The sequence below is a fragment of the Nyctereutes procyonoides genome, unplaced genomic scaffold (assembly GCF_905146905.1).
Source record: "Nyctereutes procyonoides isolate TBG_1078 unplaced genomic scaffold, NYPRO_anot_genome, whole genome shotgun sequence".
Taxonomy (NCBI): domain Eukaryota; kingdom Metazoa; phylum Chordata; class Mammalia; order Carnivora; family Canidae; genus Nyctereutes; species Nyctereutes procyonoides.
In genome coordinates, this window is record NW_026575026.1 from 4,426,324 (window position 1) to 4,438,663 (window position 12,340).

Consider the following 12,340-nt stretch of genomic DNA (forward strand, 5'->3'; position numbering starts at 1 on the left):
GAGGACAGGCTTCAGGGCAGGCCATTGTTATCAGGCTCACAAATAGGAAATGGCCAGAGTATTTACAGGACAGAGTTCCTGAGGTCCTATCTCCATCTACTTTTGTTTAGCCGACTCCTCACTTTCTTAAAGTCGCAAATTAGGTGTCATTTATTCTCAGAAACTTCCCCTGACCCCAAACCCGGGTTATATTCCTCTGATGTGATTTTGTATCTCACCCTGCACTTTACTAACCACAGCTCTCTACTGCAAGTGCTCGGTACACATTAACTGCGACAGTAGCTCCTCTGTTCTGCGAGCAGCTCCATGTGAACAGCCACTGTGCCCTTCTGGTTCACTGCAGAACTCCCAGTGCCACCAGTGCATGGCACAGGGTAGGTGCTCTCATATCTGTTGAATGAATAGATGGATGATTGGACGGGTGGATGGGTGGAAATAGGCAAGGAGCAATTCAGGGCAGGAGAAGACAAAGAATAGGGCCTTACCAATCAGAGTTCATCCATGTGCAGGCACCCGGATGCCAGTAGACAGTGAGCAATCTGTTAGAGTCTTAGGTGCCCTATATTGTGGTGCTGCAGATGTGTTTACCTTTTCTTCTAAATTGTAAGCTTGTGGGGATCCCTGGGTGGCTCAGCGGTTTAGCGCCTGCCTTTTGCCCAGGGTGTGATCCTGGAGTCCCAGCATCGAATCCCACATCAGGCTCCCTGCATGGGGCCTGGTTCTCCCTCTGCCTGTGTCTCTGCCTCTCTCTCTCTCTCTCTCTCTCTCTGTGTGTGTGTCTCTCATGAATAAATAAATAAAATCTTAAAAAAAAATAAACTGTAAGCTTGTTGGTAGGCTCCGACAGTGTGTATCCGTACCCCTTTAGGGAACATGCCTGGTATCCATCCCCTTTTCTTTTAGATTATTTATTCATGAGAGACACAGAGACAGAAATATAGGCAGAGGGAGAAGCAGGCTCCCTGCAGGGAGCCCGACGTGGGACTCAATCCCAGAACCCCCGGGACACGACCTGAGCCACCCATGCGCCCCATCCCCTCTTCTTTTAACAGTCCCTTTTGGCAAAGTCCTCCTGCAGCCTTGTCAGCTGGGTTCTGTCAATGGATTGATGAAACTCTGAGCCCCAGAGTGGGTCCTAATAGCTTCAAGCCAATCAGCATACCCTGTTCCCAGGAGCCTGTAAAAAGGTATATAACTCCGAGACAATGAGCTGTTACCAGCTTTTTCTTGGGGGTTCTGGAAAGGAGCTGCTCAGCAGAGAAGTCCTAAGCACAAAATTTAGCCCTAGGCTGGATCAGTCTTGGTTATGTGGCCGTCTAGGTGGAAAGCCTTGGGAAAATTACTTAACCTCTCTGTATTTCAGTTTGTTCACATGTAAAATGGACAACGAGACCATAGAAGTACATGCATATCCGTATATGCTCCCTAATACAGATCTACTCCCACCTGGGTGTCTATAGCTTCAAGGCTGCTGAAATGGAGATTAATTACTTTGATCACAGTGAATATTTCACAACATACATACATCAAATCCTCAAGTTGTACATGGTAGGTATATACGGTAAGGGGAAAAAAAAGAAGAAAAAAGGCACCTAATACATGGATCAGTAGATAGTAGCTGCTGTTGTTTTCACTGTTGCCATTGGTTTTTTATTCCATAGGCTACGACAGTAAGTAAATATGAGGCTTTGGGCTGCAACCATCTTGCTGCCTCAAGGGAAGCCAGCCAGAGGGTGAGGCCAGCACAGGAAACAGTGAAGCCTGCGACTCAGAGAACTGAGCCTCAAGACCTGATTTGAGTCTCTAGACTAAGCCCTGTCTGAAGCCAACCTTATCCATAGACTTCCAAAGATGTGAGCTGATGGATTTCCTTTCTCATGCAAGCCATTTAGGGCTGTATTTGCTATTATTCGGAGTGAAAAGATTCCTTACTGGCTCCCTGTTCTGCAAGGGAATAAACAACTTTTTGACTCCGGCAGTCAGATTTGAGTGTGTTATATCATTTAACCTTCGTTATGACCTTTAAGATAGATAATGTATGACAAGTTTATCCCCTGTGGATGTGGAAACTGAGGCTTATAGGGATCAAGTGATTTTCCCAAGGCCTAGAGCTAAGCAGGGGTGGGTGTGAATCATCCAGCCTGTGACGCCAAGGCCTGTGTTCTTGTACCATAACATTTACCTCTCCCCAAGGGAGAAAGAACAGATAAGATCCCAAAGAATAAGTGCTCCTTTTTCAGGTACTTGAAAAAAAAAACAAAAAAACTTGGAGTGAAATTCAATTCTTCGTTTTTGATACTGCCTCAAGTATCATACTGTAAGACCCAATCTCAAGGACAAATGCTAGCTAGCAACCAAGTATTTAGAGAATCAATAATCTAATTTTTAGAAAAGGAATTAACACCATAGTTAAATTTTTAGGCTCAGATCTCATTTTCTTAGAGCTACTTTGTCAGCTGAGCATTAAAGATAGAAAAGATGATGAAATTAGTGTGTAGAACTTTTTTCCTTTCTTTTTCTCCTTCCTTTTAACCCCAGGCTCTGAGTAGGTGACAATCCTAATTAGGAAATGATTTTCTTTCAGCTAATGGTAGATGGCTGCAGTCTTACTAAAGATTGTAATCCACAGCTCAGTATCAGTACCTTGGGCCAAAATTTTATGCTGGCAAATGCTGCTGTGGTGAACTGTGATTGTCCTGTTTTTATTTTTTTTTTTTAATTTTTTAATTTTTTAAAATTTTTTTGATTGTCCTGTTTTTAATAGTTAGCTCCCTCTTGTTCTCTGTAGAGTCAACCTCTTGTGAGTCCGTTCATAAACTGAAAGCAAGAAATTTTAATTGTGAAGAAAATTATATAGACTCTGAGCTACTTTATGACACATGCTCGGCACACACGATTCTTCACCTGATGATGGAGGACCCTCCTTTGAGAGCACAGCTCTGCACCATATGCTGGGTTGAAGGTGGCTAGTGATAAGGAGGGAAGGTGGTGGCAATTCTAACCCTCCCACGAAAGAGTTCCAGGATTTCTGCCGCTACCGTTTTGCGATTCATTATTCTTGCTGTCACTTGTAATATTTCATTTTTACGAAAAGCACAAGTTGCAAGCCCTTGTTCATTGCCAGTGTGAGTCTTTGACCCTGCAATATCCCTAGTGAGGAAATGATCCTTAAAGTTGGTTTCAGACAAAGGTCATGAAACAAAACATACAGATAATTTTAAAAGTGATAATTTATAAAAAGAAGTATTGATGGAAGAAAAAAAAAAAGAAGAAGTATTGATGGGTGCATCTTTTCTAGGATGTGTAATTAACTCTCTCAGCTCAGATTATGTTTGGTGCTAATTTTATCTATGTTGTTCAGAAGAACTGATTTTGCATAAAAAGGCAAAAGAAGAGGAACAACCCTGCCCTTGAAGTCACTTTGGGGCATTTAGTTGGAGATAAACTGGAGAATACTTCTAGCAACTGGTCGATGGATATTTTTACCTTCATCAAAATTCTTTCCTCTTTCAGCACAAAGATTATTCATCAAGTGAGGTTTATGGTGGCAAAAACTCGTCGGGGAGGGTGTCTGGGGTGCTTCATGCCCTTGTCTTACCAGCGTCTAGGACAAGCCACCTCCCAGAGAGGCCCTTGGAAGAGGGAGCCCCGAGGTGGGGTCAGCCTTCCCTCGGCCGGGCTGAGGCTTACACCTGAGGGGTGTGCACCGCACGCAGCCTCACACTTCGGAGGCGGTTCCAGTGCAAATGAGAAATGGCCAGGTTGTCTCCTGATCCGCTGTGCACACTCGCTCCACGGTGATGGCGAGTTCCTTAGGTCGCGCCCCCTGGACTCCGGCTGGGCCAGCTCCTCTGCGCTGGGATGAAGGCACCAAATTAGACTGAGCTTCGGCGCATGAAAAATTCACAGCAACCACAAGCCAGTGTTCTCTAATTCTTAAGACACTATCAACTTTAAATACTCTGATGCCCCCATAGTTAGCTCGCTTATGCTTTTGTCCTTATTGAATTAACTGCCTTTTCTCTTACATCGTCTCCCTGTACCTTATGGGCCCCCTGGGCCCCATCTGCCACCTGGCCCTCCGTCTTGCCGCGTAGGGGAGCAGCGGGGTAGCCAGGTGGCCTTCCTTGCCGGACAGCGGTGGCGGGCCCTTTGTCGCCTGCCTCGGTCTCCCCCACGGTCTCCTTTGGAAGCTCAGAGTTTGTGACCGGAGTCGGGCTATGGGACAGGCTCCAACAGGGGAGGTGCATCCCTCCCCTTAGCAGGCCGACCTTACAAAGAATCCCTCAAACTACTCTCAGTTCTCCACCTTAGGCTCAAGCAACCCGACGTGCAGGCCAGGAGGAGACCGTGTCAGGCTGTCCCCCTGCCTCGGCTGTAGGCACGACACACGTCCAGCCTTCTGGAGAGCCAGCTGCTTGCCGATTCCACCAGTTGTTGGCCAATTCCCGGCAGGCCCCCCCTTTACATTCTTTTAACCCCTTCTTCACCCCCAGCCCAAGCGGCCGTTTCCTCTCCTCCCCTATTGTGGTTTTTGGCATCAGGTCTAGTCATCCTCAGCATGAGACAGAGTAGAGGGGATACACAAGATCCAGGAGGGAGGGCGAGTCATCAAGTACCTTGAAGCTGAAGTATGTTGCCAAAAATCTTATTTTTCATACTGTGAAGGTCACACAGACCCCCCCCCCCAGCTAATCCCAAGCTATCTTAGCACATGAGCATATATCTCTGTACACGTCCAATTAGCGCAGTGACAGGCTTTGCATATTTCCGCTGCTATTCTTCAAGTGTTTCTATCTATTTTCATTTGTGACTGTCCCATTTTCTTGCCTGTGTATTTTTTTCCCCTCCATTTGAGGGGCCATATCTTCTATTTCATGCCCTAAATTCTCTACAAAGAGCCCTAATGGACACTCTTGGCTGCCTTAACAAATAGCTTTGATTCTCTGGTGCCCTGGACTTTGCCCAGGAAGCCTGCCATGTGGAGGTGCCCCCTTTGACCTTGAGCAGAGCTCTAAATCCTAGTCAGCTGCATGTTCTCCTTTCATCATAAAAACGCTGCTGCCAAGGAGTTGTGGCCCAACACAGACTCAGGAGTCAGATCCCAAATTTGACCTATTGTCGATATTGAGAACAAGAGGACTGCCAGTCACACCCTGGACACCGGTTTTCTAGCTCTAGGGAAACCGTGTGCGAGTGAATAGTTCGCTGACATAGATTTCACCACTCTCCTCCTCCGAGAAGAGAACACTTGCCTGACAGGCTCCTGATGAAATTCTTTTTGTCCCTTTCTTGTATTCTGAAAAATAAAACCAAGGCCATCCGCAGAATAATGACATCAAAATAATACTAGGCTGGTGAATGAGCGTAATGAATGCAGAGAAAATTGCTGGCAATTAAGTCTGAAACACTGTCCCTGTCTTTCTAGGCATAGCAACGCCTTTCCAAAACTGCTTTCTTCCTCCTCCATCCTGCCCAGGTTTTTTGAGGACATTTAGATAGTTGGTCATTTTAGCCTTTGCTATGCTTTTTCCTTGTGATTTGTTGAGGAGTTTGCTGTTTGCTCTTTTAGTGTTGCAGTTCCTTTCATGTACTGGGATTTTCAAGGAGGATGTGAATGATCCCATGGAGGACAGCGTTTCAAAAGCTCCTAAACTGATAGATAATGATGACACTACGGTGAGTCAGTAAACAGGGGGAGCTAAAACTAAGCTCAGGGTTTGGGGAAAACTGGCATTCAAAACTTGATACAGGGGTCTGAGGTCATGCGATCAGGCATTCAGAAACCCAACATGGATTATAGTCCATGTGAGAGGATGAGGAATACAGTCTTGGTACAAATGGCATCAGGTTTCATGATGGGATTATTGGATTGGATATTTTATTTTGACCCATTATACTTTGTAACTAAAGTGTCCAATGATGGACCTTGTTGATTATGAGATAAGCACTGTTAAAGAAAGTTGGAGACACATTTCCTTAACTCTGACTTTGTCTTTGGATTAGGCTCTTGAGTTTCATTGGCTGTTGATCCTGTGAAAAGTGATGGAAGCCCAGAGTCACGATTTTCTTTTTTTTATTTAGAAGAGTATTGCTTTCTCTCTGCACCTCACTTCCAAATTTCAGTATAATTACCTCTCCCTTGCTTACATAATCTTAAAGGGAAATTCAGCCTATATTTATGAGAATCAGTTCCCCCAGTAAGGAGGAAAGTCAGACTTACTCTATGTTATCCAAGGCCAGAGAGGAGTCCTTTTATAACACTAATCTTGAATCTACTTTAAACCTCATTGCTCTTTTTTTCAACGTATGCTGATATCCCTTGACCTACCTCGAATTACTATTTTTTTGTTTCCATGCCCTTACCTACTTTGACGTGCTTTTGATTTTTTTTTGATGCCCCTAATATTTGAAATCATGCTGAGAATCTTTACAATTTAATAAACAGAGAAGTATAATATATTTACCCTGTCCCTGTAGATACTCAGGTCTATCTCACAAAGAAAATGAATTCATCTCTAAGGTTCAGGGCTTCCCAACTGCTTCAAAGTCATGCACTCATATGCATTGATGTGAATATGTACATATACATACAGGGCTTAAGAAATAGAGTCCCCTGCACTGCTGCAGCTGGGTTCTGGACTAGTGAAAACACAGCTGGGAATTCTTTTCAACTCATAATGGGCTCTACTCCAAGCTGCAACCATCACACCGCTCATTTTAAAACACTTATTCAACTCCTAGGGAACATATATATTCCTGCAGGGCGTAGTGGGGAAAGAAGAAGGCAAAATCCTGCCTGTCCAGGTCTAGAGGGCATGAACCAAATTCTCCTGAGGGATGAGTTAGAGCAGAAGAGAGAGCCTGGCATTTTCTTCATTTGTTCTGCATTTATACTCTGGCCGTAGCTAAAGTCAATACTAAAAACTGGCTATAATATGTGTTGGGAAATTGAACTCCAATAAAAAATATACAAAAAATAAAAATAAAACTATAGGTGGGAGGAGAGGGGGGGAAAGGTAGCTTTGTTATTTCATACAAAGAGTGATATCCCAAATATTTTCCACTGCATTTCCATTGCAAAGAAAAGATTCAATCAAGAAAAATAGTTAAGGGGCATCTGGGTGGCTCAGTCAGTTAAGGGTCGGCCTTTGGCTCAGGTAACGATCTCAGGGTCCTGGGATCCAGGCCTTGTTGGAGTCTGCTTGCTTTTCCCTCTCCCTCTGCCCCTGCCATACCCCTCTGTTTGTGCTCTTTCTCTAATAAATAAGTAAAAATCTATTTTAAGAAAAAGAAAGAACAGTTAAGTTAGTTTGAAAAGTTCCCTTTTGGAAGGGAGAAGAAATGTGTGGGAAATATCAGAAAGGGAGACAGAATATAAAGACTCCTAACTCTGGGAAATGAACTAGGGGTGGTGGAAGGGGAGGAGGGCGGGGGGTGGGGGTGAATGGGTGACAGGCACTGAGGGGGGACACTTGATGGGATGAGCACTGGGTGTTATTCTGTATGTTGGTAAATTGAACACCAATAAAAATTAATTTGTTAAAAAAAAAAAAGAAAAGTTCCCTTTTAAAGGGAACAAAAATTTGGGGCACCTGGGTGGCTCAGTGGTTGAGGGTCTGCCTTCAGCTCAGGGCATGATCCCAGGGTCCTGGGATCGAGTCCCACGTCTAGCTCCCTGCATGGAGCCTGCTTCTCCCTCTGCCTGTGTCTCTTCCTCTCTCTGTGTCTTTCATGAATAAATAAATAAAAATTTAAAAAATCTATTAAAAAAATAAAGGGAACAAAAATTTCAAAGACAATGAGAGTTAAGTAAATCCTATGCTAGAACCGACACACACAAACATCAGGCTTTAGAACAAACTCCTATTCTTAGAAAGGCAAGATGTTCTCAATATAGCAAAGGATTTATCCATAAAATGTCCTTCCCCTCCCTAATATATTCTGTTTAATTATAAAAGCAGATGTCAGAAGGGGTTTACAAATGTTAATTTTTGCTCCGGATACTTTAGTGTCTATCTACCCAGGTCTCTCTTCTTTTCTGACCATGCCTGGAGTCACTGGTCAGTCATACTCACCAGCTTTTTAGGGAACAGCAGCCAAATTGGGCAGTGTGCATGTGGATATATGCATAAAACTCAAGTATTATTGTCAGCACGAAACTTTGAAAGGATGAGAAACTGGCTCCTTGCCCTGTCAGGACTTGCAATTGGTCTGTTGATGCATAAACTTTAGTTGGAGGAAAATAGGTCCTCTGACAATAATTCTGAACGTTAATTTTAAGTGCTCTCCTACAGATTTATTAAACTTCCAAAAATACCATACTTCAAATTAATGGTCCATTTGTTTGAACAGAATGGATGCAAAAATGGTGAAGATGATACTCCAACTCTCAGCTCAGGGGCAGGGCACCTGGTTACCTGCTAGGTTCTCCAGGGAAGGGAGAAGAATGTATACAGAAGTTAGTTGTCAACAGTCTTCCTCCAGAAACAGAGAACTATAAGTGACTGAGCCAAGACAAGTGATAACACTTTTTAAAACATAAAAAAAAGATGTGTTTAGAGTTATCTTTTGCTAAATTTACATTTAAATGACTTTACAGGGTTCATTTTATTTTTAAGAAATCTAATGTCTCCCCACCTATTGCCCCTGGTCTCCAAAACTGAATAGGAGCTTATGCTAAGAGCATCATTTCCTTGTCATGATTTAGGAGTGATCTTTGATAAAAAAAAAAAACAAAAAACAAAAAACCAAAACTGTCCCTTATTCATTTACTCAACAAATTTCTATGAGTGCAAATTACCGGGCTGGTTTCTGTGGCAGATGTTAATGGAACAGCAGGGAGCGAGTTAAGACCCAGTCCCTGCCCCTACAGGAGAAAGACAAGTTAACAGGTGACTGGCAATAGAGAAGGATAAAGATCAAGGTTAATAGGGTACTTGGGAGCACATGGGAAGGAAACCCAGCCCAGACACTTAGGGAAGAGGTTAAGGGATACTCTCTGGAGGAATGGATGGGTGGACTAAGACCAGAAGAATTAGGAGTTATGGAAAAGGAGCTCAAAGTTGGAGCATGTGGGAGAATTTTTCAGGAAGACCATTTGTTCATTTGTGGCTGGCATCAAGGAGTGAGTTTCCCATTAACTAGAGCAGCCAAATTCCCACCATTGCTTTTGTTTACATTCTCCAACGTAGGAGTGCTCAATAATGAGTAATTCCACAGAGTAGGTAAATATGGAAAATGACTTGGTTTTGAACTTGTACCCATGGAGGTAGGCACACCAAGGGGCCATTCTGTCTTAGAACAGGATTTCATGCAGGAATATTATTGCTTGTTCTTTTTTTTTTTATGTTGGCATTTTATTTTATTTATTTATTTATTTATTTATTTATTTTTAATTTTATTTATTTTATTGGAGTTCAATTTGCCAACATATAGCATAACACCCAGTGCTCATCCCATCAAGTTCTTGTGACTGTTTTTGCCAACTGGCAACAATAGCCTGTAACTTTACTTTTGAATGTTACATAAGTTCATGTGGTTGATAATTCAAAAAGAACCAAAGGTGGGGGCACTTGGGTGGCACAGTCCATTAAGTGTCTGCCTTCAGCTCAGGTCATGATCCTGGAGTGCAGGGATCAAGCCCGCGTTGGGCTCCCTGCTCATCGAGAGCCTGCTTCTCCCTCTCCCTCTGTCCTTCCCCTGGCTCGTCCTCTCTCTCTTTCTCTTTTGCCCACTCACTCGCTCTTTCTCTAGAATAAATAAATAAAATCTTTTTTTTTAAAGGGCAACATTTGAGATATATATATAAATATAAATATATATAAATATATATACATATATATAAATATATATATATATATATATATATATTTCCTCAACAGTAGATGATGATTATTCCTAATTGGTAAATTAATCTCCCATGTTTTTTTTAATGGTTTCAGTGTTCTGTTTTACGTACTACTATATAGACATTTAGGTTTATCCAAATTTTTCTTACAAATAATTCTCCAGCAGTAACCTTGTTCATTCCTGCAGGTTAAATTTCTGGAAGGTAAATTGCTGGATCAAATGTTATGTGCATTGTAATTTTGTTTGATATTGACAAACTGTCATCCGTAGAGCTATGTCAACTTATATTCTCATCAGTAAATGTACAAGAGTCCATGTTTCCCCACAGTCTGTGTAATTTTTGGATATTTACCATATGATAGACTTTTAAATGATATATCAGATTAGTTTTAACTTGCATTTTTTCTTATTATAAGTGAAGTTGAGCATTTTCCTCTTTTCTAAAGAACTACTTACATGTCTTTTTTTGTGAACTGTCTTTACATAAACTTTTATCCCATTTCTATTGTTCTGAATTTACTATTTGTTTGAAGGAGCTCTTTGTATAGAGAGACATGATATGTAGGTCACACAGTTTTCTTTCACACTCTTAGTGTGGGCCTAAATACTTTTGGGGCCCAAACTTATTTTAGGCTATATCCCGGCATAGTAAATGGAGGCTTAGGCACCAATTCAAGTGATCTAGGAAATTCAGAAGTACTTCCTAAGAAATATGCTGACTTGGATTTCAGATACTCTTGCCCTTCTACATAAAGGTGAATAGGCTTTATTTTCATCATAAAATATCCTTACCCACTACTCATCTACATGGTTTTCAAAGCCAGTTAATTAGCAGTGACAAGACCATTTCATTCAGGCCCTTCTAAGGAAGTAGAAATTTGGTGTGCTAATACCAGTTCCCACGAAGAGCTGTTCAAAGGTCATGTCCTCAAAGTGTGAGGTGTGATAAGGTGTAGGGCCAGCGCTAGTCTAAGTTTGGTCTGTGTGTCACTTGAGACCTCAGGACTACTCATTAAAATCACAGCCCTATAATCCCATAAAGACCTGCCTCCATTGCAGTGATAGTTTCTTGGGCATATACTCACCTCTAAACACATCAAGTGAAATACATTAAAACATACAGGATTTTGCATGTTACTTATACCTCAATAAAGCTTCAATAACATAGTTTTTTAAAAGCTGCCTTTAATTTGTCATCAAGCACAAGAATTTCTCTCAGAATTTGTGCCAGGAAAAAAAAAATCTGTTTCCTAAAGCACTAATTTGTTCCCTCCTTCCAGGGAACTAACGTTTGAATTCTAACCCCACCTCCAAACTCTTCTATTTAAATGCCTTTAATTATCGTTCTTGCTATTTATGATTAATTTAATTCTTGTGGAGGAGAGGTGATCCAGCTAATTAATAACCAACCAATTTCATTAGCATTTCTCAACCCAACTTGTACATTAAAATCTTCTGGGGAGATTGAACATCTCCTTATGTCCCAGATGATTCAATCTATCTCGAGGTGGGTCTATTTAGAAGCTGCCCAGGTGATTCTGATGCTCTGTGAGGCTGGAGGACAAGTGAACTAACGGAACAGGTCAAATTGTAGAAGCAGAGTTGAGACTGTCCAGTGACATCATTATTTCCATTCTCTGTATGATTACTAAAACTAATAGCAAGTAGCTATTATATTAACACTCCTAAAAACAAAAACAAAAACAAAAACAAAAACAAAAACAAAAACAAAAAAACACTCCTAAGTTTGAAATGACATTGGGTTCACTCTCCACTGAGTTAGCATCTCTCCCTCTCTTATTCACCCTGGAGTGCTGGAAAGGAAGGTTCATGAGGTATTTTTCTACAAAACAAGAACATTTCCAAGACAGTCTGACTGAAGAGCTAATATTGCCCTGAGCTTTCTGAGGTGGGAGTTTGTTATTTCACCCTCCCACTCACAAGGATCATGTCTTAACAGCTTTGTGCACTCAGTGTCCTACACCTTGCCAGGCATATAGTCTGTACTTAACAAGTGTTTGTGAAAGGAAAGAAGTCTTAAGTTTACAATTGCTGCAATTACCAGGAATACACTGAACACTTCATAACTGTTCTGTCATTTTATACTGCATTTAATCACTTAACTAGAAAGCCTGCTACGAAAATGAACTGGTCTTTAAAAATCACCTAAGTCAATATTCTATGAAACAAGCATGGAAGTATACACAGAATAAAGACAGCCTCAGTAACTCTGTGTACACTCTGTCCCACCCCATATATGTATTTATCTGTTTTATCTCGTTCTCATCTGTTTGATGTTCATCTCTGAAGGAAGAAAGTGAAACAGCATGGGAGGAAGGCTTTCAGAAAGGAAGAGATGTAGTTGGAGAGAGAGATGGGGAAACGAAGTACAAAAGGAGAGGGACAGAAAAAGGCACAAAAGTACAAGGTAAGGGTTAGTTCTACACCATATGTAAATAATAGGTGAAAAGTTGAAAATAACATTCAT

At 41.7% G+C, this 12,340-nt stretch overlaps 1 long non-coding RNA gene across 1 annotated transcript in view; it reads right to left on the reverse strand.

Annotated features, from left to right (window-relative positions):
* Positions 1-2,761: 2,761 nt before the first annotated feature.
* LOC129503269 (uncharacterized) overlaps positions 2,762-12,340 on the reverse strand; it is a 61,956-nt gene continuing 52,377 nt past the window's right edge. The window contains exon 5 of the long non-coding RNA XR_008663147.1: positions 2,762-3,856. This is a non-coding gene — a long non-coding RNA (uncharacterized LOC129503269). The remainder of the gene's footprint in view (positions 3,857-12,340) is intronic.